Source organism: Crinia signifera, chromosome 12 (genome assembly GCF_055691185.1).
Source record: "Crinia signifera chromosome 12, ASM5569118v1, whole genome shotgun sequence".
In the NCBI taxonomy this organism is placed as follows: domain Eukaryota; kingdom Metazoa; phylum Chordata; class Amphibia; order Anura; family Myobatrachidae; genus Crinia; species Crinia signifera.
In genome coordinates, this window is record NC_139228.1 from 45918636 (window position 1) to 45945889 (window position 27254).

Consider the following 27254-nt stretch of genomic DNA (forward strand, 5'->3'; position numbering starts at 1 on the left):
GAATCTACCAGAGTCGGATCTTTACCACTTTTCGGGATCACGATTATTGAGGCCTCTGACATGAAGGGGGTACACTCTCCTCTACTACAATGTCCTGAAAGACACTCAGCAACCGCGATCCCAATTTGTTAACATACTTCTGATAAACTTCGACAGGTAGCCCATCCAGGCCAGGTGCTTTTCCCGCAGGAAATGACTTAATTGCAAGCAATACTTCCTCCAGTGCTATTTGCTAACTGTTTGCTACTCTTATTGCCAAGGTTTTCAATCTTATCAAATGCGTATTGTGAATCAATCTTTTTATATGCATACTGAGAACATACAAGGACATACACACAAATATACAAACCCCCCTAAACCTCCCTGTATAACCTAAACCCCTAGGCATACCTGCTACCCTATCCCCCTCAACAAATACCCACACTATTCACTATAGCCAAACTGGATTATCACCCGAGGCAATAGACTAATGACCACCAAAGTGGCCTACACCCACCCTCCCCTGTGCCCCCGCTGCTTGCTAACACATAATTTGTTGTATCTTGATATATCATACCCCCCACACTTTACCCCCCAGCATATTTGCCCCTCATAGAAGACACACTGCACAAGTAAAGAAAACAGGCATTCCTTAATCTCATTGCTATTCAGCAAGACTATTTGAATGAAACCTGTTTTCTACTAGAATAAGTGCCATCCAACCAGCTCGCAGCCTCCCCTGGAGTGAAAAAAAACTTTGTAGCACCATCCACCACTATTCTGAGTTTGGACGGATAGAGCATAGAGTGTTTCAGGTCTAGCTCCCTGAGATGAACTTTAATGTCCTTGAATTTTGCTTGATCTTTCTGCACTTCTAATGGAAAGTCCGGATAGGCAGACATTCTCCTGCCATTATAAGCAAAGTATATCCTTATCCCTAGCCAACCTCAACACACAGTTCCGATCCTTAAAGTTTAAGAATTTTGCTATCAGGGTACGCGGTGGACCACTGGGAGGGGATGCTCAGCCTGGGGATGCGGTGGGCTCTCTTCACTGCAAACTGCGGTGAGAAGGCCTTGTTTCCAAACATCTGTATTATCCATTCTTCCAGAAATTTTTCTGGGGCATTCCCTTCTATTCGCTCCTCAAAACCGATAAAAAACGGACATTACAGTAGGAGCAAGTTTCATCTTTGCTCCTTTGGTCATGGCTAGCCATGGCTAGCCATGGCTATTCTATTGTTCTCAGCTGCAATACAATATGTATTGCAGCTGAGAACAATAGAATAGCCATGGCTAGCCATGGCCAAAGGAGCAAAGATGAAACTTGCTCCTACTGTATTACGTCTAAGCCTTCCTTCCAGGTCAGACATTTTCTGACGCATACAGATGGAGCTAGCCTTCCTCTTGCTGGCGAATCGCCAGATTGTCTCGGCTGGCGATCCTCCAGCGGCGAGGCGCTCCATCTGAAAATCTGACTGAGACGCGCGTGCATCAGTTTCCGGGGCGACGGGAACCCTGTCCGTCCCCGCTTCAGGGAGATGGACAGGGTTAGGTAGGACAGCGGGGAGGCGGTGGTGACCCCGGGTGACCGCCGACAAGCCGGCGGGGACCCGGGGGAAGCGCCGTCGGAAGGGGGTGCACACGCGTCCCCTTTCACAGAACAGATGATGGCTGGCGGGGGATGGCGGCTGGCGATTCTTCCGCCATCCCCTGCAAGGCTGAGCCCTGCTCCATCTGAATCTATCATTTGACCGTTTAGAGATTTAAACTTATGTTTGTAAAGGGACAACTAGGTCTTCCACAGCCGCAATGCAATTTTCTTCCTCTGTTACTCTTTCACGGATCTTTTGTACGTCATTTCTCAATAATGTAATATCTGTCTGTACTTTATAAATCTGTTTGAGAAGGTGAGTTTCACAGGTGTTTATCGCCTCGAGAACTTGTTGCAAGGTTACCTCTGGGGGCTGCCGATTTTTACTTTCCTTGGTAGGAGTCGATTGAGGGATAACTGTCTGGGAGCTACTTCCTACTTGGGACCGCGCCTACTTCTCCAAACGGGCTGCAGCTGTGTTTTGACCTGTTTTGTCCATTATTCCTGACCACACATGCACAGCTCTCTCAGAAGAATTTACATAATCTCCCTTTCTTAAATTATAATAGACAAAATGATAGTCTCACACACTCTTTTTTAACAGGCCATTACAATATGTTCTCCTCCACAGGTACCAACTTCCTTTGACAACACATAGGCAGAATACACTGTAAAAGTCCGTACTCACAATTTCTGTAAGTTCATCGCTTATCCACTTTCCATTAAGAACGCAGTCCCGCAGGCTGCAGCACAGACTAGGCACTGTATTTTTGCCCACTAGTCAATAGCCCGGCTGAAAAATTATTTTAACCCCTCCGTCGCCGTCTCTCACACAGGCACACACAGGGGACTTTCTATGAGCAATATCTCTGCCAAGGTTAACTTCTCCAGACAGCTCAGTCTCTCTATCTCTCTCTCTGGCATACAGGATTGGAGGAGGAGGGGAACAATCCACTAAGCCACACACCTTCACTCACACTGGCAGTCTGGCAGGGAAGATCTGCCTACCCGTAACAGAGGAGCCCGCCGTCTCACCTTGGCACTATGACTGCCAAATGTAGAGGCAGCCGCTGCTGAATGTGCGCCCCTTCTCACGTCACCGTGTCCTATGCTGGGACTCCAGTACACATCTGCCGGGGGCTTTTCACAGGGAGAGAGGGTGCCGTCCCCACCAGCGCAGCATCTCACTCCAGCGCCCGGACAGGCAAGATTGGGGACAGAAGCGGGAAAGGAGACGCCGCTTCCCCCGGCACTTGTGGCTCCCACGGATGCTTGCACCTCCGCCACAAGTCACTGGCTAGGTGCATGTATTGCATCAAAGGGGTTGAGAGATAGGCGGCTTTTTTCGCCTGACACAGTCTCCCTTCACGGGCATTCGGGTATGCTTGGCTGCACGTGGGGGAGAGCTCCTGTTGCAGCTGCCATCATGGGGGAGCTCGGACGCACACCCTCACTCACGTCGTGCTGTGTCCACGCCCCTTTTTTTTTACTTTATTAGTAAACATTACAGGTTTTATTTGTAAATACTTTTCTACTATATATCATTCTAGCAGTCATTTAGTTTGTCATTGAAAAGGAAGTAGAATGGTAAATAAAAGTGGGTCACTGATATAATCTGTGTACCAAATGAAAAATAGGTTAATAACAAAAAGTGTACAAAATGGCGAACTGCCACCACGTCAACACTCCGAAAATAACCTTCACAATTGTCCAAAAGGGATTAGCATGACCACCCCAATTCAGCCATGACACAGTGCATGAGGTCTCACACGTAAAAGTCTTATTCAACACATGTCCATTTACAGCGTTGCTATGGCATGCAACTATGCATAGACTTCAATAAGAGCCAGTGTGTACATCTTCTGGCCAAACACTGAAAGTAACGTAGTCTGACAGCGTTGCATATGCACACAGCATGCCACAAAGCATTTGAATCACGATACAGCTACACAGCAAGCTGCTAAAATGTATTTGTAAACACCAGCAAAGATATTATTGGGATACAGGCATTAGGTTAATATGTTGAAAGTCATATTGTCAAGTTATAGTATGTTGAGCGGAAACATTGACCGTTTCAAGATCTTGTCATGGGGAATACCAATATTATCAGAATGTTGACATTAGAAGTAGGCTGCAGGTCTGGAGGGTTAGGGTTAAGATGTGTTATGAACCGATAGGTGCTGGGGCAGGGGGGGGGGGGGGGGGGGATGGGACAGCTCATACCCCTAAAAAAAAAAAATATATCTGGAGAAGCACCAGTTCAAGTACTTTGTCACAGTGTGGTCATCATCTACAGTTAATACAGACAGTGTCAGGGTGAAGGATAGATATAAAGATATCATGAGAAGGCACTTTGATATGAGTGTGCTTAAAGCCAAGCAGCAGTTTAAAAATGGGTAGTCACTCCAATGGTAAACGGAATACTTACAAGAAGAATAAAACTGTGCTAAGTATATAGTCAACAGATGTAAATTTCATAAGAATAGTACAGTTTTATATGACATACAGTAATTATAAAAGGAAGTACTAAAAGAAGTGAAATACTGAAAGTCAATAATGATACACACAGTGCAACGCCATGAGTCACCTTTTTGTCCGCCAGTACTGGGGAAGTTCATTTGAATTTTTTAGTAGATAATATTGTATCCAGTGAATAGGAGGTGAAGGTGTCTTCCGCTTCTTTGCAAATGGAACCGGGTCCTTAGGAGGTGGTGTGCCTCCAGAGATATTGTTGCCGCGGTGAGAGGAAGAGACAGATGCCACTTAATTCAAAGGTGGTGTGATGGAAAACCCAATATCATTAATAAAAATGTTGAACAAAATGGGCCCTAGTACCGAACCCTGTCGCACTCCACTTAGTACTGGTATCATTTTTGATACAGCACTGTTCACAATAACTCTTTGTTCTCTATTACACAGCCAATTCTCTACCCATCTACAGATATTATCTCCTAATCCCATGTCCTCCATTTTATTTATCAACCTCTTGTGCGGTACTGTATCAAAATCTAGGAAAATCACATCTACAGCGTTTTCATTATCAAGGTTTTGCTAACCTCCTCATAGAAACCTAGTAGATTAGTTTGGCATGAACGATTTTTCACGAAACCATGCTGGTTAATACTGAGTAAATTAGGACGGTCTAAATATTCCTGGATACCATCCCTTAACAATCCTTCAAATAGTTTACCCACTATAGATGTTAAGCTCACCGGTCTGTTATTAGCTGGATCCTCCCTTTTCCCTTTTTTGAATATTGGCACTACCTCTGCTATTCTACAATCTTTAGGTACTTTACCTGATGATAGTGAATTATCAAAGATGTAATGCAGAGGGGTCGCTAGTTCCTCCCTTAATTCCATTAGCACCCTAGGATGAATCCCATCTGGCCCTGGTGAGTTATTTGTTTTGAGTTTGCTTAGCTTCGATATTATTTCCTCGGTCGAGAAAACAACATTTAGATCTGAACACCAGAGTGGGCCATTTTAGGATATCTACCAGTTACTCCAAAAATCTCAGTTGGCTGTAAGAGACTGTTGCTGTACCTTTCTTCGGTAGCGAAGAAATGCATATTACAGCAGTGGATATCTACCACACCCCCTTCATTTCTTATGTTTAAAGAAAAACTATTCCAAATACTCAAACTCGAATGGACTGAAACAACTCTCCATAAGGAAACCCAAACAAAACTTTTTTTTTGAAATATGGGAGAGCTACATAGACACATTACCAGTGGAGACTAAACAGCAAATTCATAAGTGCTTCCGCACAACTCTCTGGTATGAGACCAGAATACTTCTTCAAGACCCACCAATTGTTTAACCACGAAAAGGAATTGAGCGTCTTGGACACGTGTGGTTTCCCCCTCCGTCCCTAAGGCTTTCCCTCATACTGTTTTTATAAAAAAAAAAAAAAATTTTCATTATTTACTTCGTTCACTCGTTTCAGAATAACATGGGGTAAAATGATTCTTTTAACGTTACGAAAAAACAAACAGACGCACCATGGTTCCAATTATTGACCCCATTTATTGAAGTTTGTTCCACACAGGAGTGACATTTACATTAATTGATCAATATATTGTATATTTACTAAAAATGTATCCTCTATATCTTCAAAAATATAATTGTTAATGCATATAATTTATATTTACACAAAACTTTGTTGTACAAACTCAGTTGTAGTTAATATTGACTGTAAAGAAGAGGAAAAAGTGATAATGTCTGCATTATACAATGTTGTTTAATGATAATTCACACTGTTGTACCCATTTCTTGAAATAAAAACAATTTTGAAAGAATTTTTTTTTTTAGACCCGGCTTGTTCATCCTATTTGTGGTACTTGTGCGTTCCACTGTCTGATCTACCTTAGTAAATACTGATGAGAAGAACTAATTTAACAGTTCTGCTTTTCCCTTATCCTCCAAAAAACTTTTCCATTGGTATTGGTAATGGGCATATGTTCTCTTTAATTATTTGCTTACTATTTATGTATTTGAAAAACTTCTTGGGGTTGGTTTTGCTTTCAGTGGCTATGCGCTCTTCATAATTATTATTTATTTTATTTATTAACAGTTTTTTATATAGCGCACACATATTAAGCAGCGCTTTACAGAGAATATTTGAACATTCACATCAGTCCCTGCCCCAGTGGAGCTTACAATCTATATTCCCTACCACACACACACACACACACACACTCATTCTAGGGTTAATTTTGTTAGGAGCCAAATAACCTACCAGTGTATTTTTTGGGGGGGAATTGTGGGAGGAAACCGGAGTACCCGGAGGAAACCCACGGACGAACGGGGATAATATACAAACTCCGCACAGTTAGGGCCATGGTGGAATCGAACCCATGCCCTTAGCACTGTGAGGCAGTAATGCTAACCATTACACCATCCGTATAATCCCTTTTAGCTCCTTTGATTACCCCTTTACAAGTTTTGTTTGATTCTTTGTATTTGTTGAAAAAGTTATTTTTATAGAGATTAAATGCTCTTGTTTTATTGTTGATTGCTGTCCTCACTTTTTTGTCCGACCATGGTGGATTTTTTTTATTGAAATTACCTTTACTTTGAGAATGTATTTAATAGTTACTGATCCAAACACATTTTTTTAGATTATCCCACATTTCATCTGCATTTTTTTCCTCAAAAACCGTTTCCCACACAATTCCTTTTAGGGTTTCCCTGAAAAATTTGAAGTTAGCTTTTCTGAAATTTAGTATTTTTGCCAGTCCCTTATGATGTAATTTACTGAAGTTGATTTCCAGTGAAACCATATTGTGGTCACTGTTCCCTGGATGTTCAATTACTTTGTTGTTTGAGACAAATCTACTGTATGTTATTAGTTAATACTAAGTCCAGTAGTGCTTTATTGCGAGTTGGCGCTTCTACCATTTGTGTGATAAACTGGTCTTTGAGTAAGCTTAGGAACCCCCTGCTTCTTTCAGTTTTACATGTCTAGTTTTTCAAATTTATGTACAGTAAATTAAAATCCCCCATAATTAGTACCTGCCCCTGATCTGATGATTGTTTAATTTTGAAGAGACTCTTCCCTTTCGTTTATGTTCGGCGGTCTATAGCATACCCCTATTAGAATTTTGTTATCAGGTTTTTTGTTATTTATGGTTATCTCTGCACACACGGCCTCAGTGTTATCTTCCTCTGTACCTGTGCTCATTACTTTCTCACATGATTAGTTATTTTTTACATATAGGCACACACCCCGCCCCTTCTATTTTCCCTGTCTTTTCTGAAGAGTGTATATCCCTCCATGCTTAATGCCCAGTTGTGCAATTCATTACTCCATGTTTCCGTAATACCAATAATGTCATAATCGTCCCTACTGACCACAGTTTCTAGTTCCCCGATTTTACCTGCTAAGCTTCTTGCATTAGTTAGTAAGCATTTTAGTTTATGTTTATTTTTAGTTTTGTCCCTAACAGTGGGGCAGATGTATTAAGCCTTAACAAAATTATTAAGCCTTAACAAGAGATAATTGCAAGGGTGATGAAGAGAGATAAACGTCCAGCCAATCAGCTCCTTACTGACTATTTTCAAACACAGCCTGTAACATGGCAGTTAGCAGGTGATTGGCTGGACGTTTATCTCTCCTTATCACCCTCGCATTTATCTCTTGTTAAGGCTTAATACATCTGCCCCATTGTGTTTAATTTCACCCCTAGATTTGTATTCCTTACTAACTTCCATGTTCCCACATCCCCCTCAATAGACTCTCTATAGCCCTCCGCATACTCCACGACTTTCCCTACCCTAAGATTCTCTGTAATTAAGAGCTGAAACGAGGTAACATAACTGTTATGTAGACATTCCTGAGGCACCCTTGGACTTAGCCTTGATATTACCCTTATTAGTACCCCGGACATTGCCTGTAATACTGCCCCCCCCCCTTCGCCTCCCCCAAATTGATTTATTTATTTATTAACAGTTTCTTATATAGCACAGCATATTCCGTTGTGCTTTACAAAGGGGACAGTGATACAACAAAACAGGGTATTTACAGACAGTCAAAATGTAGGAGGGCCCAATCCTACTATTCTCACTACAGGTCCCATAGTATCTAGCTATCACACACACACACCCCCCCCCCCCCCCCCATCGCCTAGTTTAAAATCTCCTCCAAATCTCTAATCATCCTTCCCCCCGCACCGCAGCCCCGCCTCGTTCAGGTGCAATCCATCACAGCAAAAAAGATGGTGCCTGATCGAGAAGTCCGCACATTGTTCCATGATCACAAATTCCTCCTTCCTACACAAGTCCTTTAGCCACACGTTTACCTCCCTGATCTCCCTCTGCCTTCCTGGGCTAGCGCGTGGCACTGGTAATATTTCTAATAAAATTACCTAGATGTCCTCGCCTTTAATTTCTTACCCAATTCCCTATACTCTTTCTTGAGGACATCCCACCTACCACTAACTTTGTCTTTGGTACCAAGACCGCCAGGTTGCTCCCAGCCCCTCCCAACAATCTGTCTAGTCGGTCCGTGATGTGCCGTACCCCAGCACCCAGAAGACAACAGACTGTACGGCGATCACGGTCCCGACAGCAGATTTCCATGTCTGTTCTCCTGATGATAGAATTCCCTACCACCACTATCTGACTTTTCCGCTCACTATCTTTCATCCAGTTTGAGCTATATGGACTGCTCCTCTGGTTGCTAGAGGGAACAGTCTCCTTAAGCTCCGTCATTTCGTCGCTATCCTCCGCCAAAACTTCATCCAACTGGGAGAATTTATTCGGGTGTGATAGATCAGAGATGTCGTGCTTGTCCCTCCTGACCCTCTTTTTCCTCTTTCCGACCGTGAAGCCATCTGCAACTCCTCCACCGTTGTATCTAGGCTTTGCTCAAGATTGCAAACGTCCCTCAGTCGCTGAACGGTCCGCTCTAGATCAGTGACCTTGGCTTCCAGGGCGGATGTTCGCTCACATCTCTTGCAGATATATTCACACTAGGACTTTTGCTCCAGGTGCACATACATTTTGCATGACATGCACTGAGTGAGATTCTCAATCTGGGCCCCACCCATTTTAACCTACCTCAGGTGTTGCAGGTGTTGTTGCGCCAGCTGCTACGGCTGACAGTTCCAGACTGTTCCCGCATGAGCACAAAACCTGGCTGAGGGGTCTTGTGCACCTCCACTCAGGCGTTTGTATGCCGGCACTCCCGTGCCCTGCCTCAGCAGTGATCACAGGAGGCAGGCTCAGGGATCTTCGCGGCGGCTTGTGAGGACTTGGGCGCCTGAACTCCTGAGTGCTACCGAGTCGACGTCTCTCACCCTCACCACCCCCCCCCCCCACCCCCGCCTGAGCCTGCCATATTCGTCATGGCTGGGGAAGCGGCTGGGGAGCTCAGGCGTACGATTTACAGAGCAGAGGTGATGGAAGGGGGGGTGCCTAGAAGTGGTGCACAGCTGGAGGCACCACTGGCGCACACCTACTGCATAATGGTATGCCCTGAAATTTTCCGGGATAGCCTGCTGCGGCAACGCAGCTGATCCCGGAAAATTTCTGGTTATACCACTCAAGTGGTTAAGGTTGTTAAACAGAGTGCACACATTGCATAAGCACTGAGCCAATGCATTGTGGATGCTGATAGGGTTATGTATTTACTGTCCCACAAAGGCAGGCAACATGTTAATCAGTCTCATTGATCTGGCTTCCTGCTTCACCTTGGTATACAGAATTACTGGCACAAACATTGCCTGGCAATACATTTACCCAGGGATGCCTACCCACCCGAGAGGGCCCCGGAAATTGGGTCCACCTCCCAGCCCCCCCCCCCCCAGAAAGGGCAGCAATCCTCCTGGAATGCTGGCTGTCTCCCGGAACCCCGCCTTTGTTTGCAGGGGGTCCGATAGGCATTTCATCGGATCATTGTATCCCGCCCACCATTGTGTCCCACCACTTTTCCATCCCTTCAGTGACCCTGCCTCAAGGAACTGGCTGCCCTCTCCTGGAAGTAAGTAGGCAACCCTCCATTTACAATATTGCTTGAATAAAGGGGGAGGGGCCCTAAACTGCACACCCTGTGATTGAATGTCTGGCACGGCAGTGACTGAAATGGTCTGTGGCCACATACATTTACAAACCTACATTAGTTAAATACTGTGGTGATTGTTTACTGGTGATGCATTTTGATCTACAGTAACTCAGGGATTGGCACCCAGCAGTTGTTAAACTACAACAGTTTTAGCATGGCCAAATAGCAAAACTGTAGTTCAACAACAGCTAAGAGTTAAAGGTTCCCCATCCTTGAGCTAACTGATACAATATAGCCACGATGCTAATGCATGAAGCCCCACCAAAAAAACATTAAAAGTATAACTGGAGCCCCGCCAAATGAATGGTTCAGCGAACATAAAATGTAAGCTCCACTGGGGCACAGATTAAAGGCAAATGACTTCTAGTCTATGTAAAAGCGCTCTATAGTGTCCAGATGATATATAAAAAACATGGTAGTAATAAGATCAATATGCAAACAGCATATTTCATCTCCAGCCCCTATATAGTTACATTTTTTTAGAAAGCAAAGAGGAATACATTTGGCTGTCTCAATAAATGTCTATAGTTTTTGTCAAATACACTTGGCACTAAAAGGATTAAACTAGCGGAGTATCAGATGGAAAACCAAGAGCTATTCTACAGGTTTGAAAAAATGTATCTGGCATGTAAAATACATTTAAGAAATTATGGATTACCATGTAAAAAATCACAATGTACCAAAATACCTTCTGTACAATTTATATGCCATACACACATGATATAACCTTAAAAAGAAAAAAAAGAACAAAAAACGATAAATATTATAAATATGACAACTACAGAAGTTGCGATGGTCTAGCTCAGTGATTTTCAACCTTTTTACCTTGTGGCACACTAAATAACATTTTTAAATTCCAAGGCACACCATGAGATCCCCACGGGGCAAAACTCATTGGCCCCAGCAGGAAAAAAACAAACCTATTGGCCCTCATATAAAACAATCACACTGGTCCACATCGGTAACAAAAATAAAATACATTGGCCCTTTACATGAAAAGAAGAGACCAGTAAATAACAATTGAACTGGTGGTGACTGTAAACTGGTTTGGGCATCTCTAGATCTGGGGGCACACTTGAGAACAGCTCAAGGCACACTAGTGTGCCATGGCACAGTGGTTGAAAAACACTGGTCTAGCTGCTTGTCTGACAAGCAAGGATGTATTTGAAATAACACGAAAAACAAATTTCTAGAACAAAATTTCTGTTAAATCATTATACTTGCTGTTACACAGGTGCACAGCTGTAGTGTAGTGTCATTGACTATGATTATACGTTATTTTTCCCTCAGCTGTCATTGTGTTGTCAGTTATTTGTTGTTTTTTGTTTCAACTTTCAAAAGAGGAATTGAAGGGACATATCGGATTTCACAATGGATCGAATATATTAATACGAGAGGAAATAAAACTGAGGAAATTGACAGATTATACACAAAGAGAAAGGTGAACAGTATAGGTGCCCATACACGTACCAATTACCCGGTACTTTTTGTGCTAAAATAGCATCGTTGTGCATGCTATGCAATGCTATTTTAGCACAAAAAGTACCAAGTAATTGGTATGTGTATGGGCACCTTATGTCCTGTGCCTAGTTTCAGCCTCCAGTTCAGAGACTGTAGCAGAACCTTATGACAGGGAGACCTGTGTCGAGTGAGGACATATTGGGACTGACATGTTTTTGCTACAAGGTCACTGTGGTTGCAAATGAATCACATTCAATAAATTAATACAGAATGAGAGACTTCTCGGGGGGAAACCCATGGGATTTGCATGTGTCTGCACAAGTAATACAAAGGATGTGAGAAGGGAAAGGCTGAGCCCTGCGTGTGCAGTGCCAGAAAAACCTTTCCTAATAAATAAACACGAGAAGTGGTGCAAAGATAAAAAAAAAATGGTTTGTATTTCAAGCATCTGGAACGGAGAGAGCGGAAAGATCAGAATGGCCCGAAAAACCCTGTAGACCAGTGGTTCCCAAACTTTTTAAAATCACGGCACCCCTGAGTATCAGAATTTTTTTCACGGCACCCTTAGGATAAAAGTTTCTAATCACGAAAATGAGGAAAAAAATATGAAATTAAGTAAAATGTATTTCTAGTTCTTCCTTAGGGTCAGTTAAGGTGAGGGACAAGATTCACCTGTGTTTGTCAACAATTTGCTTATTACATTAGTCAAAAATAATTTGAATTGGTCATGGACCACCAACCACCAACAGGGTGCCACGGCACAGTCTGGGAACCACTGCTGTAGACATTATTAATCTACTAAAAGCTATGACAATGTATTAAGAAAGCGAAGGCTGAGCTTACTCATAGACATACACTAGATAATAAAGCTAACAAATACAAGTCAAATGCAAAGAAATTGAATGCACTTTATCAAAAATAAGGGGGGTGATTACCAATCGGTAAAGAGAAGGCGCCAAAGGTGGGGTGTATGTGTCGCAAGCAGCTCACACCAAGGAGTAGTCAGTTCCTTGAAACAAATATAACAAAAAGAAAAGGGAAGTGGAGCGCTAGATATCAAATATAATATATAAAAAATCCGTATCAATTGGGTATCACAAAATAAACGAAATTTCTTATACATAAATAAAACAATCTACTAATTGCTGACCAAATAGTGCACTAAATTCGCTAAAATTATTAATAAGAATATTGATAAGAATTGGACTGAGCAATATACTTAATACAGTCTCCTGCTTGCATATGATCCTGAGTGGAATTGTTCTCCTTTCTTTAGCTGGAAATCGTTGTGGTGAGTATCCATAAAATCATGCTGGGAATTTGCCGCTGTGTTATGTTACCTCTGTCTCTTTGTTGGATGACAGGCACAGACGGATGCCGGTGGTGGTATCCCAAAGTTCTATTTCAGTAAGTAGGGAAAAACTCAAGTGGATATTCAAGTATGGTAAGCTATAATAACTGAGTGTCCATCTGTTATGCTCAAAGGTCCAATGTGGATAAAACGATAATAGGTAAAAGCCGATTAGCTGATATGGGCAACATCCAATTTTATTAATTTCACTCCCTCTACAGTGCATCCAGAAAGTATTCACAGCGCTACACTTTTTTTCTACATTTTGTTATGTTAACGCCTTATTCCAAAATGGAAAAAAAATATTTTCCCTCAAAATTGTGCACATAATACCCCATAACTACAACGTGCAAAAAATTTTTGGGGAGATTTTCGTAAAATGTATTAAAAATAAAAAAATCACATGTACATAAATATTCACAGCCGTTGCCATTAAGCTCAAAATTGAGATCAGGTGCATCCTGTTTCCACTGATCATCCTTGAAATGTTCCTACAGCTTAATTGGAGTTCATCTTAGTTGATTGGAAATGATTTGGAAAGGCACACATCAGTGCATATAATGTCTCACACTTGATAGTGCATGTCAGAGCACAAACCAAGCATGAAGTCAAAGGAACGGTCTGTAGACCTCCAAGACAGGATTGTTTCGAGGCACAAATCTGGGGAAGGGTACAGAAAAAAATATGCTGCTTTGAAGGTCCCAAAGAGCACAGTGGCGCCGTAAATGGAAGAAGTTCGGAACCACAGGACTTTTCCTAGGGCTGGCCAGCAGTCTAAACTTAGTGATTAGAGGAGAAGGACCCTAGTCAGGGAAGAAAACCTTCCAGTAGGACAACTATCTCTAAGCAATTGACCAATCAGCCCTGTACGGTAGAGTGGCCAGATGGAAGCCACTCTTTAGTAAAAAAGTTCATGGCGGTTCGACTGGAGTTTGCCAAAAATGCACCTGAAGGACTGTCACACCATTAGAAACATAATTTTCTGGTCTGATGAGACAAAGATTGAACTCTGGTGTGAATGCCGGCATCATGTTTGGAGGAAACCAGAAATTGCTCATAACCAGGCCATTAGCATCCCTACAGTGAAGCATCGTGGTGGCAGCATCATTCTGTGGGGATATTTTTCAGTGGCAGGAGCTTGAAGACTAGTCTGGACAGAGGGAAAGATGAATGCCGCAATGTACTGATCCTGGATGAAAACCTGCTCCAGAGTGCTCCTTACCTCAGACTAGACTGACAGTTTATCCTTTAGCAGGACAACAGACATAAGCACACAGCCATGATGTGGCTCTGTGAAGTGCCCTTGAGTGCCAGAGCATACTTGAATCCAATTGAACATCTCTGGAGAGATCTGAAAATGACTGTGAACCGCCACTTATTATCCAACCTGGTGGAGCATAAGAGGTGCTGCAAAGAGAAATGGGCAAAACTGCCCAAAAATAGGTTTGTCAAGTTTGTGGCATCTTATTCAAATACACTTGAGGCTTTAATTGCGAACAAAGATGCATCAACAAAGCATTCAGCAAAGGCTGTGAATATTTGTGTACATGTGATTTTTTTTTTTTTTTTTAATATTGTGTATTGAATTTTGGGGGACAAAGTTAATTTATTTTATTTTGGAATAAGGCTGTAACTTAAAATGTGGAAAAAGGGACACGCTGTGAATACTTTATGGATGCACTGTATATCTAAATCTTTGTATCAATCTATCGCTATAAAAAAAAAAACTATATCCTAAAAGTAAATACTGAGAGCCAAATCAAAAACAAGACAGGCTGAAATTAGGGTAGTGAAGTAAAGTACTAGCACCTTTCTCTGAAAATAGATATGTATTATTTATTTGTGGTTAAATTGGCCAATTTCCCTTTTTTTTCCCCCTCATCTATATATAAATGAGCCATCATGAAATCAGATGTGCTTATTCAATTAATCTTTAAATAAAGTCCTGAACGCATGTAACAGGAAACTCATTGAGGGTTTATCTTGCTGATGTTGCTGCAGGGTGACTATCTGTGACTGCACTTCTTCAATTTAAATGTTTATGTTGTATAACCTTCTCTGAACTAATGGAAACTGGACCATGTAATGTATTGGAAACGAATGCGATTTTACATTTTTTACCTGATTTCTTGTCCCAATACATCAGAATCAGGTGACAAGGGCCCAAATCGCACAAGTGTTTATGGGCACCTTAAAAAGCTTATTAATCAGCCAAATGATGTGGGACATGTAAAGTTGACGTGTTGTATTGATGGGAGATGGGAGCTAAAAATGATTTTCCCGTCATTTTACAAATATAATAAACACTGAAAAATACAGTATTTTGCTTATTTATTATTATTTATTTATTAACAGTTTTGGTACTTGTGTAGTTTCACGTCGGCAGTTACACCTTCAGTGTAGCGCCCCTGTCAGAATCAGTGTAGTTCCCGCAGCCATTGTAGTCAGTCAGAAGTAGCATAGCGTAGTGTTCCCGCGGCCAGCATAGTCAGTCAGAAGTAGCGTAGTGTTCCCGCGGCTGCTTAAGCGTCCCTGTCAGATCCAGCGTAGTCAGTCTGAAGTACTGATTGTACTGTAATGTGTTAAGTTGCTTTAATTCTTCTTCATATTATTAATTAAAATCCAGTTACAAGTTAACATATGTCGTCTCAGATGTATGATATGGCAGATGTGAATGTGTTAGTGAAACAACCCTACTATCAACGGCAGCCCGAAGCGTGGCAATCGCAGCGAGCCCCGCGTAATGCATACTCCTGACCCTTTTCATACCCCCACTATCCACGTCGGCGTGGAGTTGATTTTATATGGAGCCACCGAGCCCGAAGCGTAGCGATGGGACACGGATTACCTTGCATGTAATCCGCATCCGCTCGTCACACTATATAAAATCAACTCCACACTCACGTGGATAGTGGGGGTATAAAAAGGTCGGGCGGACGCGTAATGCGTGCGCTCACCACGCTTCGGGCTGCAGTGGATAGTGGGGGTTTGAAAAGCCGTGGATAGTGGGGGTTACAAATTAAGGCATTTGCCAGTATGTAACATGGAGCACTGGCAAATGCCTCCTTCAATGTAGTAGCATGTTTATTTATAAGGTGCCACAAAGTGTCCGCAGCGCCGTACATAGCAAACAAAAAACAAATTACAAGGTAACGTACAGGGTGTGTTGATAAAATACAGCATAAATAGGGGTATAGCTGGTAGAACTAAAATCAGCATCAGTTCTGAAGTAGGTGTCGAAATTGTTGAGGAGACTGAAGATGAAGTAGAGGAAGGGAAGAACAGGGCAGGAGCACTGGTGAGGTAAAGAGGTAGGGTGAGTACGTGAGGAAGGAGGGCCCTACTTATAAGAGTTAACAGACTAAAAGGAGGTGGGTGGACGAACGAAAAACAATAGGATAAGTAGGAACGGATGGAGGGGTAGGATAGTTAGGATAGGAGGAGCAACAGAGGTTAGGAGGAGGAGGGGGGATAGGCCAGTCTGAAGAAGTGGGTTTTGAGGGAGCGCTTGAAGGAGGTAAGGGAATCAGAAAGCCTGATGGGTGGCGGGAGGTTGTTCCAGTGCAGGGGGACAGCGCAAGAGAAGTCTTGGATACGGGAGTGGGAGGAGGTGATTAGATGAGAGGTCGGTCGGCGGCGGAGCGAAGAGGACGGGAGGGAGTGTGGATAGAGATCAGTGGAGAGGTAAGGAGCGGGGAGGAGGAGAGAGCCTTGTAGGTGGTGGTGAGAAGTTTAAAGAGAACCCGGAAAGGAATAGGGAGCCAGTGAAGAGATAGACAGAGGGGGAAGGCGGAGGTAGAGTGGCGGGAGAGGAAGATAAGCCTAGCAGCAGCGTTAAGAATGGATTGGAGAGGGGCGAGAGGTAGCCCAAAGAGAAGGATGTTGCAGTAGTCAAGGCGGGAGATGACAAGAGAGTGAATGAGAATTTTGGTCGTGTCAGTGGAGAGGAATGGTCTGATGCGCAAGATGTTGCGGAGGTTAAAGCGACAAGACCGTGAGAGAGCACGAATGTGGGGGGTGAGCCAATGATGACACCGGGGCAGGGCGTTTGGTTGGTGGAGGTGATCTCGGTTTCACCAATGCTGATGGAGATAGTTGGCGAAGAGGGGATGTTCGGGGGATGGAAAATTAGAAGTTCAGTTTTAGCCATGTTTAGTTTCAGGAAGCGTTGGGTCATGCCATCATGCATTCGGTGACCTTGGATAGGAGTGATGGGAATAGGTCGGGGGAGGAGAGATAGATTAGGGTATCATCAGCATAAAGGTGGTAATGGAAGCCATAGGAGCAGATGAGGGTGCCCAGAGAGGTGGTGTAGAGGGAGAAGAGGAGAGGGCCAAGGACTGACCCTTGGGGAACACCGACTGGCTGCGTGGTAGTAGGAGATGAGGAGCTCGGAGTGGAGACGGAGAAGGAGCGATCGGAGAGGTATGAGGTGAACCAGGAGAAGACCGTGCCAGTGATGCCAAAGGAGCGGAGGGTGTTGAGCAGGAGAGGGTGGTCAACAGTGTCAAAGGCAGCCGACAGATCAAGCTGGATGAGGATAGAGAAGAGGCCTTTGGATTTAGCTGATCGTAGATCGTTAGTGACTTTGGTCAGGGCAGTTTCAGTGGAATGTAAAGGGCGGAACCCAGATTGGAGGGGACCTAGAATGGAGTTAGCAGTAAGGTGGTTTAGGACATGATTATAGGCCAGACAATCTAGGAGCTTTGAGGCAAAAGGGAGGAAGGAGATGGGCCTGTAGTTGGACGGAAAGTTGGGGTCCAGATTTGATTTTTTTTTTTGAGAATTGGGGAGACAAGAGAGTGTTTGAAGGAGGAGGGGAAAATCCCAGAGGATAGGGAAAGATTAAAGAGGTGAGCCAGGTGAGAGTAGACCGACTGACTGAGACGACAATAATATTGGAGGGGATAGGATCGAGCGGGCAGGTGGAGGGAGAAGTGGATTGAAGGATAGAATGGACTTCAGCGGCAGTGGTGGGGTAAAATGAGGACAGGGGAGGGAAGGAGGGGAGTGGAGATGTAGGAGGGGAGGAGGTAGAGGGTGAGGTCATGGCAGCAGTGATGGCAGTCCTGAGAGAGGAGATTTTGGTTGAAAAGTAGGTAGCAAAATCAGTGGCTACGATGGAGGACGGAAGAGCTGGAGGATGGGGGGAGAGCAAGGAGTTGAAGGTGGCAAAGAGCCTGCGGGGTTGGATGATTGGGAAAGGATGAGGGACTTAAAGTAGAATTCCTTGGCCAGAGCAAGGGCAGAGCTGAAGGAGGAAAGAATGAATTTGAAATGTAGATAATCCGCAAGGGAGCGTGATTTCTTCCAGAAGCGCTCAGCAGTGCAAGAGCACTTTTTAAGGAATCGGGTGATAGGCGAGTGCCACGGTTGGGGGTTGGAGCATCAAAGGGGGATAGAGGAGGGAGGGCAGGCAAAGTCCAATGCTGAAGATAGGGTGTCGTTATAAAGTGAGGCGGCGAGGTTCGGGCATGACACGAATGAGACGCACCCCCTCTTTGGATAGGAGACGCACGCGCTACAGAACCCCTAACCCTGTCGGCAGGGTTGCTGTACCCTGCCGAAATAGCTACTCAGACGCTCCTGCGTCTCAAACAGATGGAGTGCCTCCCCGCCGGCGCCACCATATTCCCCTCCCCGCCAAAGAGAGGGGATCATGCTGGCACTGGTGGTGTGAGAGGCGCTGCCTACGCTTGCCAGACACACCGATGCAGTTGCCAGTATGGTAGTTACTTGTGTAGGTTCACGGCAGCAGCCTATGCAAGTAAACTACACAAGTAAGACAGCCGTTGGGTGCTATTAGCGTAGCTTTAAACATAGCGTAAGCTGCTGCCGTGAAACTACACAAGTACCACAGTTTCTTATATAGCGCATACATATTCCGCAGCTTTAGAGAATATTTGAACACTCACATCAGTCCCTGCCCCAGTATATTCCCTACCACATGTACATGCGCACACACAGATATTCTAGGGTTAATTTGTTGGGAGCCAATTAGCCTACCAGTATATTTTTGGATTGTGGGAGGAAACCGGAGTACCCGGAAGAAACCCACGCAAGTACGGGGAAATTATACAAACTCCGCACAGTTAGAGCCATGATGGGAATCGAACCCATGACCTCAGTGCTGTGAGGCAGTATTGCTAACCATTACACCATCCGTACTGACCCTCATAGCCTTCTAATAAATGGGAGGTTCAGGGTGATTTTCACACACCTTCCAGGTTGCACAATGTAGAATTAACATACCGTACTATACAAAGGCAGTGGTCCTGAATTATCCTAGAAAATTAGTCGCCATACTGTATGTGTGATTTTTAGGATGCAAATCCATGCTTCCAAACTACAAAATAATTGAATTGTCCAAAATGTATTTTCCCTCAGTATGGCCTTTTCCAGCTACCAAAATTTTATTGTTAAATAATGGAGGAGAGAAGATGTATATTTGGGCTAAAGCCCAAATAGCCTGACTCTCTCTGAATAAAGAACCTTAAATTGTTTGTGTAGGAAATTATTTCTAGGAATGCTTGCACTTGTTGGGCGAATGCCGATCTATTGCATCTCTTCTGGTTACAATGTAACCAATGGCAATATGTTAGGCAGAAAAATATTAATATTTACTCAACAAAGGCAGTATTCAAAATATAAATGATTCAGCAAACAGAAACTGGAGAGAAGCGCAGTCCTGGAAAAATGATGCTAGCCAACTATTATAAAAGTCCCAGCATATATTACCAGCTGATCAGAGGGAGAGAATATAATAGGTTGGGTAAATCTGGGTCAACATTGTTGTGGGTGCCGAGTGCAGCTGGGCGCTGTGCACGAAGCATGGCGAGCGATGATAGCTGTCATCGCAGTGGGGAAAGCCACTCAGTGCATACACACTGATCGGCTTTCCCCCTGCCTGGTGCCGACGGAGGGGGGAAGGACAGTGTTGCATAGCTGAGCGTTATGCAAAGCCGTCCTGAAAGCCACTCATCTGCTGGCATAACCAGCAGATGAACAGCTTTCCTGGCGATGTTGTGGGAGCATGCAGCAGCGCTCACCGCTGGGCCATACACACTGGGCGGCTTTGAGCTGAAAACGGCTCAAACATGCTGTTTTGAGTGACTTTCAGCTCAAAGTCGCCCAGTGTGTATGTATTTGCCTGTAAGAAACTGGTGGATACATAAAATCATGCACTGGTGGGTACAATTCATTGCGGAACACAGGTTTCTTGTGAACCATGTGTTTGGACTACTATAATTCTGGGAATGGGATTTAAGAGAAAAGATATGCTTTCACAGGAATAATATGCTTGCTAGCGTTCTGCACACTGAATGCATATTTTTTTTATATAAATATGCACCCAATATATTATTTCTTTATCCAGAATGCGTAAAATAAAATACCCATTAACACTGTTACTGTCACTAGAAACCGCTCGTCCTTAAAAAGCAGTAAAATATACAGGTGCCATATACAAGTGCCAGCTACAAGCTTTTAAATATTCTTACTGCATGGAGAACATGAAGATTGAAGAGCAGCTTAACTTGAGTCTTGCGCACAGGAAGTCTACAGCATATATTGAAAACATTTAATTACTCTCACAATTACTATTACCACGCTCCAGTGTTTAAATCACAAATCATGGTCCTTTTAAAAGCAAATTGTAGACCATGTCACATTCACTAGGATTTAAGGTGTGTACACTATGGGCATTTTTGCCCAAGAGCCAGGTTATGAAAATCTCTTGGTTGATAAATCACCCACCCTAGTGAATTTCGGGAGGGGGGAGCACTGGTTCACTCAGCATGCAATACCAGCCAATGGCCAGCATGCATCAGCGCTCACCACTTATTGCGCGCCCATACACACAAGGTGATTTTGAGCTCAAAGTAGCTCAAAATTGGAAAAGTGGGCCACTTTGAGCTCAAAATCATCGAGTGCAGTGGTTCTCAACCTCGGTGCTCCTGTACCCCCGACCGTTCACATTTTCTAGGTCACCCAGCAGGTGCACTCATTACTCACTGACACATTTTCAAAGATACACAGGTGGAGCTATTTATTTCACTTCTGATCCTGTGTAGAGACCTGGAAAACATGCACTGTTGGGGGTACTTGAGGACCGAGGTTGAGAACCACAGATCTAGTGTGTATGGGCCTTTAAGTAGCCTAAAAGGAGGAGAGACTGGTCATAAATACTGTAACATTTATGCATGGATTTTTGCTGCAGATTGAGAAAGAACATGGGCAATTTTTGACTAACCCATTACAGTTTTATAAAGTAGCATCATCAAGCTATAAAGGGAACTGCTGCAGAACCCAGTAGTGTTCCCTCTAAGCTTCTTTTGCAGGGTGCCTCACCCTGCCTTGTTTTAAAACCTCAATATGCACCCTGCCCTTTTGGTGTGTGCCACTGTGCACCCTTGCGCTGCCCCCCCACTGTGCTGACATGCCACTGAACTTTTGGTGTGTGCCATCATGTGTAATGGGCATTATGGTGAATGCCTTAATGTGTAATGGGCATTATGGTGTGTGGTATAATGTGTAAGAGGCATTACAGTGTGAGCCGTAATGTGTAATTGTCATTATGACAGAATATGTAATGGGCATAGCAGAGTATGACAATGTTTAATGGGAGTAATCCTAGTGCAGTGTGCAGTTTTTTATATAATTTTTTTTGTTTGTTTGTAATGTAAATTTCTAATATAAAATGTGCCCTTCCGATTGAAAAAAAGTGGTTTGCCCAGTGGTTAGCGCTCTGCCCAAAAAAATCCTAGAGTGAACACTAACCCAGTGGTGTGTACCTGTACAGTCAATTGTTTTATCTTATTTATTCAATTACCTGTTTTTGTAGCAATGGTACAAACTAAACATTTTTTATAGAAATTACCACTTGGATGCTATTCAAGTCATCTTGCTGCCAAGTAAGTCTAGTCAATTTCTGCACTCATTCTCCTCGGGTACAAACAGAATTCTGAGAAAATTAGGTTTCGGATGCGGTTTTGTGCCATAGCATGGTGCAAACAGCATCATGGGAGGGTACCTTAGCTGCAAGAACCGTCACTCTCCAAATAAATACATGCAAGAACCAGCACTCTCCAACATAAAAGTGTGCCAATCTGAAGAGCTCTGGGAGTTCTCTTCCGCTGCTATCACAGTTCGTTGAATTTAATTGATCACAATGGTATTTCCATTGACAGGGCAGTGAATATAATCCAGGAGAACCAATAAGTATTTGGGAACCTAGTGCTGCAGCAAAGATTATGTGACTTGTAAGGCCATGGTAACAATGTGAGTCCATAAACTGTACAATATAATTTCATACAACCAAGTTAATATTTTGAAAAAAAGGACATGAAATGCATCTCTTTCAAGACAAACATTCAAAGAAGTCCACCATTGTAATCTGAGCAGGGAAATTTCCACCTGTTCTACTTGGTTTCCGGCTTACAGTGTGATTAAGAAGCGACCACAAAACATATATACAAATGTGCTGTAATCATGCAGGGGAAGTCTGGGCGTTGTTTGCAGAATGTGATTGATAAGGGTTACAAGTCAGAAGGAGGAAGTAGACATGCAGCAGTACAGAAACTATAGCCTCTAGCAGTGTTCCTTAAAATAATTATCACAGAAATGCTAAATGTTTGAGAAACACTTCAAAAATACATACTACAGTACTTATTTGAAGTAATACACCAATTAGCAAAGCCAAAACTGACACTTAGAACAAAAGAAAAGGGTAGGTCATGGCGCTGCATCCCCAATGTGTGAATCAAAATAAGTCCAAAACACTTGAGGTGGACTCCACTGTACTGTTGGTCCTCCTGTCTATTCCTTCCCAACTGAACACTGCTGACTGACCTGCAAGAAATACCCTATATACACATTGGAATTTATTTTCTGCTGGTTTCTCAGGGCATACATTTAACTTCAGTGTTCGTATAGGAATGAGAAAATTTATAAACTGGGTACAAGTACACTGACCTGTTACTCACCCCCTATATGCAAGTAAGGGTTTCTTTGAATTTTCAATATCACAGTCACAAATAACGGAAAAAGGAATCCACAGACAAATGGCCTTTTATAAAAACTCACCAAGGGTTTGAACCCTATGTTCCTCAAAAGGTTTCTTTTCCATGGATCATCATCCCGCAAAAAGGTGTAAATTGCAATCCAATCACGTTCTCCATGAAAATATGTTATTATCCATACAGAAAGTCCATAAAACTTTTACAAAACAACAAAAAGGGCTGGACAAATACACCTGATGTGCACAAAGTTGGGGACCTTCCAATCCAGATATGAAGTTTATCCTAAAGCTGGGTACACATATATACAATCGTCGGGCCGTTCTTCTGTTCTGGGTCGGACAGCCGTTCAATTGTATATGTGTGTACGCTGTGCCTACCGACCGATAAACGGCAAAAAACTGTCTTGACCGTCCATACTCGGTCGGCCGACTGTTCTTTGCTGTTTAATTTTCATCCGACAGGACGGCCCCATATCGGTACAAAAGTGCAGTGTGTACGCACGTCCGACCGATATGCTGCCGTCCTTGCGACTATACAGCCAAAGCTGGAACGCCCATGTGGGCGTTCCATAGCTGCATGATCTCTCCTACAAGCACATAAAGTTGGGTTATGCGTCTAAATTTTAAGAAGCCGCTTACAGTTATAGAGAGCGGCGGTTAAATGATCATTAGCTGCAGACAATTGCGCTGACAATGTACGCCTATGCAAATAGAATCAATTGTGGACTCAGATAAATATACAAAAATCTGGATATCAGTCCACATAAAAAATTCTAACAAATCAGCCAATTCCCTAACAGCCTGTTAGAGACGGAGGAAGCGGCAGGTGCAATTGCAATAGCCGCAGATATTTGTCTCTATCAATATAATGACTGCAAAATCAGTATATGAGTAAACAGCAACTCTATCATGTGTAAAGAACAGATCATATATATGAGGGATATTTATTACGGTTACCTCCCACAAATAATTCCCATCAAAGAAATAGAAAGATACAGCTATTGCTGTCAGCGGTCTGCATATTATTGCCAGACTCTAATGAATAGAGTTTAGCAACAAAGTATTGCTACATAGCAACATTGTCTCAGGAGTAGACAAATATTGCAAACATACCAGTGCTCTATACAAGAGCTGAGAAGGGAGAAATAATATCCATACAACTCCCTTGGGAAACTAGACTGTGCGGATCAATCTCTGCTGCGTCTAAATTTTAGTCAGCCGGCAGGGTGACTAAACTTCTATATAGCCGGGTTATGCGTCTAAATTTCAGTCACCCTGCCGGCTGGTTCCTTGTATTGGACTATGTCTCATTTCCTCTCCTTGCATATCCCAAGAGCCAGCAGCACTTTGAGCTACAATGGGACAGCCTTAGCCTATCCAAGCCACCCCATGCCCTACAGCTCAGTGGGGAAATACCATATGCCACCTATCATCTCACAGCCGCTGCTCTGGCTGCCTCTGTGCCATGTGGCCTGCCAGTCCCTTAAATTCACTGCCCCCCCCCCCAGTCCAGGAAGGATACAGGGAGAGGCGAGGTGATAACTGGGCAGCGTGGGGTACAGGCAGCATCCCCTGCACCTGCCCCCCTAATATCCACAGCGATTCGCTGGCGGCTGTTAATGCTGCTGTGTGCGGGTCATGGTCCACAGTCAGACATCTGGGGAAGGTGCTAATCCGTGTAGTTATGGAGAACTACCCTATGCCCCTTCCCGATTTGTTGTCCAGGTAATGGAGCTTGAATTAGTGCTGTGTATATACCGTAAAAATAAAATTAAAGGATTGACACAACTGACAGGTTTAACATTTTATAGGATATTACTTCTCCGGCAATGCCTGGCATCATCACGCTGCCGCCACTACCATGTATGCCAATTACAGCTAGTTCTCAATTGCGTCTGAGAGCAACACAAACTGCCGGTGTACTATATTCTGCACATGGGAACCATTTAGAGTGCAGGGGTCATTATTATATGTCCAGGATCACACACTACGGTACTCTTTACCTAGATGGGCGCCAGCGATTGAAATCGCGGGCGTCGGGGGTAAAAATCGCGGGCATCGCGGGTACATAAAAATCTGCTACCCGCGATGACCGCGATTTTCCCGTAGGGAGCAATGTTAAAAAGGCTGATTGAGCGCGATTTTCATGTAAAATGCCTCAATGCCCGCGATTTGGCCATAGGAATCAATGTTAAATGGGCCACAGAGCCCAAATAGGCACAATGAACCCTTAAATGTCCCCCCAAATTTTTAACGCCACCCCACGATCCACGCCAACCCGAAGCGTGGCGAGCGCAGCGAGCCCGCGAGGGGCGGCGGTACGCGTCCTCCGACCTTTTCATGCCCTACTATCCACTAGGGCGTGGAGTGAGAATAGAATAGTGTGGCGAGCGCAGCGAGCCACCGAGCCCGAAGCGTGGCGAGCGCACGCGGATACCTTCACAGGTAAACGCGTCCCCTCGCGGGCTTCACAGGTGTCCGCGTCGCCACGGACACCTGTGAAGCCCGCGAGGGGACGCGTATAACTGTGAAGGTATCCGCGTGCGCTCGCCACGCTTCGGGCTCGGTGGCTCGCTGCGCTCGCCACACTATTCTATTCTCACTCCACGCCCTAGTGGATAGTAGGGCATGAAAAGGTCGGAGGACGCGTACCGCCGCCCCTCGCGGGCTCGCTGCGCTCGCCACGCTTCGGGTTGGCGTGGATCGTGGGGTGGCGTTAAAAATTTGGGGGGACATTTAAGGGTTAATTGTGCCTATTTGGGCTCTGTGGCCCATTTAACATTGATTCCTATGGCCAAATCGGGTCCATTGAGGCATTTAACAGTAAAATCGCGACGGTCGGGCCATTTAACATTGATTCCTATGGGGAATCGGGTGCATCGCGTCGCGGGCATCGCGGGTACATTTATGGACCGCCGCAACGCGACCGACGCGATTTCCATGTTTAACATGGGTTTCAATGGGAAATCGCGGGCATCGCGTCGGTCGCGTCGCGGCCAGACATAAATGTACCCGCGATCACCACGACGGGCGCCCTTCTAGGTAAAGAGTACCCACACTACTACCTCAATCTCCTTCCTGTAGAAGTCCTCAATGGTGGGGTCATACTTTTCTGTGAAGAATCCGGTCACAAACTGGACAGTGAGGGCAGACTTGCCAACCCCGCCGGATCCCAGGGAAACTACTTTGTATTCTCTCATGGCTCCTTGCTGTCTGTTGCTGCCGCCTCTCGCCTGCAGCTTGTAGGGAAGGCAGCTCTCACCCAGAGCCACTCACTTCATCAGCTCCACATGTAACAAAGAGAGGGGGAGCGGCCAGACGTACCCCACAATTGCTGCTGGATGAGCTCAGGTATTACCGTGCACAATGTGCCAGAACAGCCCCGCAGCTCCCTGCCGCTGCCCTTCTCTCCATTCCTCTCATGGTCTATGTGTTCCGTCCGTTCTAAAAATGAATTTCCCAGACATGGTACACATATGTATGGCAATGTAATGTGTAACATAATGTGTACCATGTCTGGGAAATTCATGTTCAGAACAGAGCACCTTTGAAACGCTAGACGGAACACATAGACCATAGATGGAACACAGACCATAGACGCAACACATAGACTCTGATACGTCTCCTTTATTTACATTGCGACTTGTTAGCGTCTATACTTTAACTGTAGCTGCTACGCTATACACATTTAACCCTCTTGATTTTTTACTACAATTACTGCTTCCCCAGCTGTATATTTACTGGGAGGGAGGAGGAGAAGAAGCCTCTTCTATTGATTTCCAGCAGCTAGACGCGGTTCTGGGGGTGCGCGGCTGATGGTTACGCACTGATTGTACCAGTCAGTCAGCTGCTCACGAACAGCGATGCTACTAGCTTCTGGAGTACTGATGATGCAGCTTTTTCCTCCTAGTAAGTAATCTTTATTATCTGCATCCCGATCACTGTGGCAGGCAGTGATCAGGCAGCCTGTGACACTCAATCCCATCTCAACTCCCGTCCCCTTCTCCATCCGCCGCTGGCTTCAGACTAGTAGTGTGTGTTCTGTGGCACCCCCCTTCTCACCCTGGCGACTGCAGATTGCAGCATTTGGAATACCTATTTATGGCATTTTCGTACAAAGTAGATCAGCAGCTGCCTCTGTCAGGACTGATAGCAACATTGGGAAATAGATCCCGCTGTTGCACTAATAGCAGGTCCATCCTGCAATGACAATGGCAGCATGCACTGTATATCTCAATCAGCACACCTGCTCATAAACCAGTACTTGTAGCTGTTGTTGAGGGACCT

General features: G+C 44.2%; 1 protein-coding gene across 8 annotated transcripts in view; it reads right to left on the reverse strand.

Annotated features, from left to right (window-relative positions):
• FUT8 (fucosyltransferase 8) overlaps positions 1-27254 on the reverse strand; it is a 315179-nt gene that overhangs the window by 238892 nt on the left and 49033 nt on the right. The window lies entirely within an intron of this gene.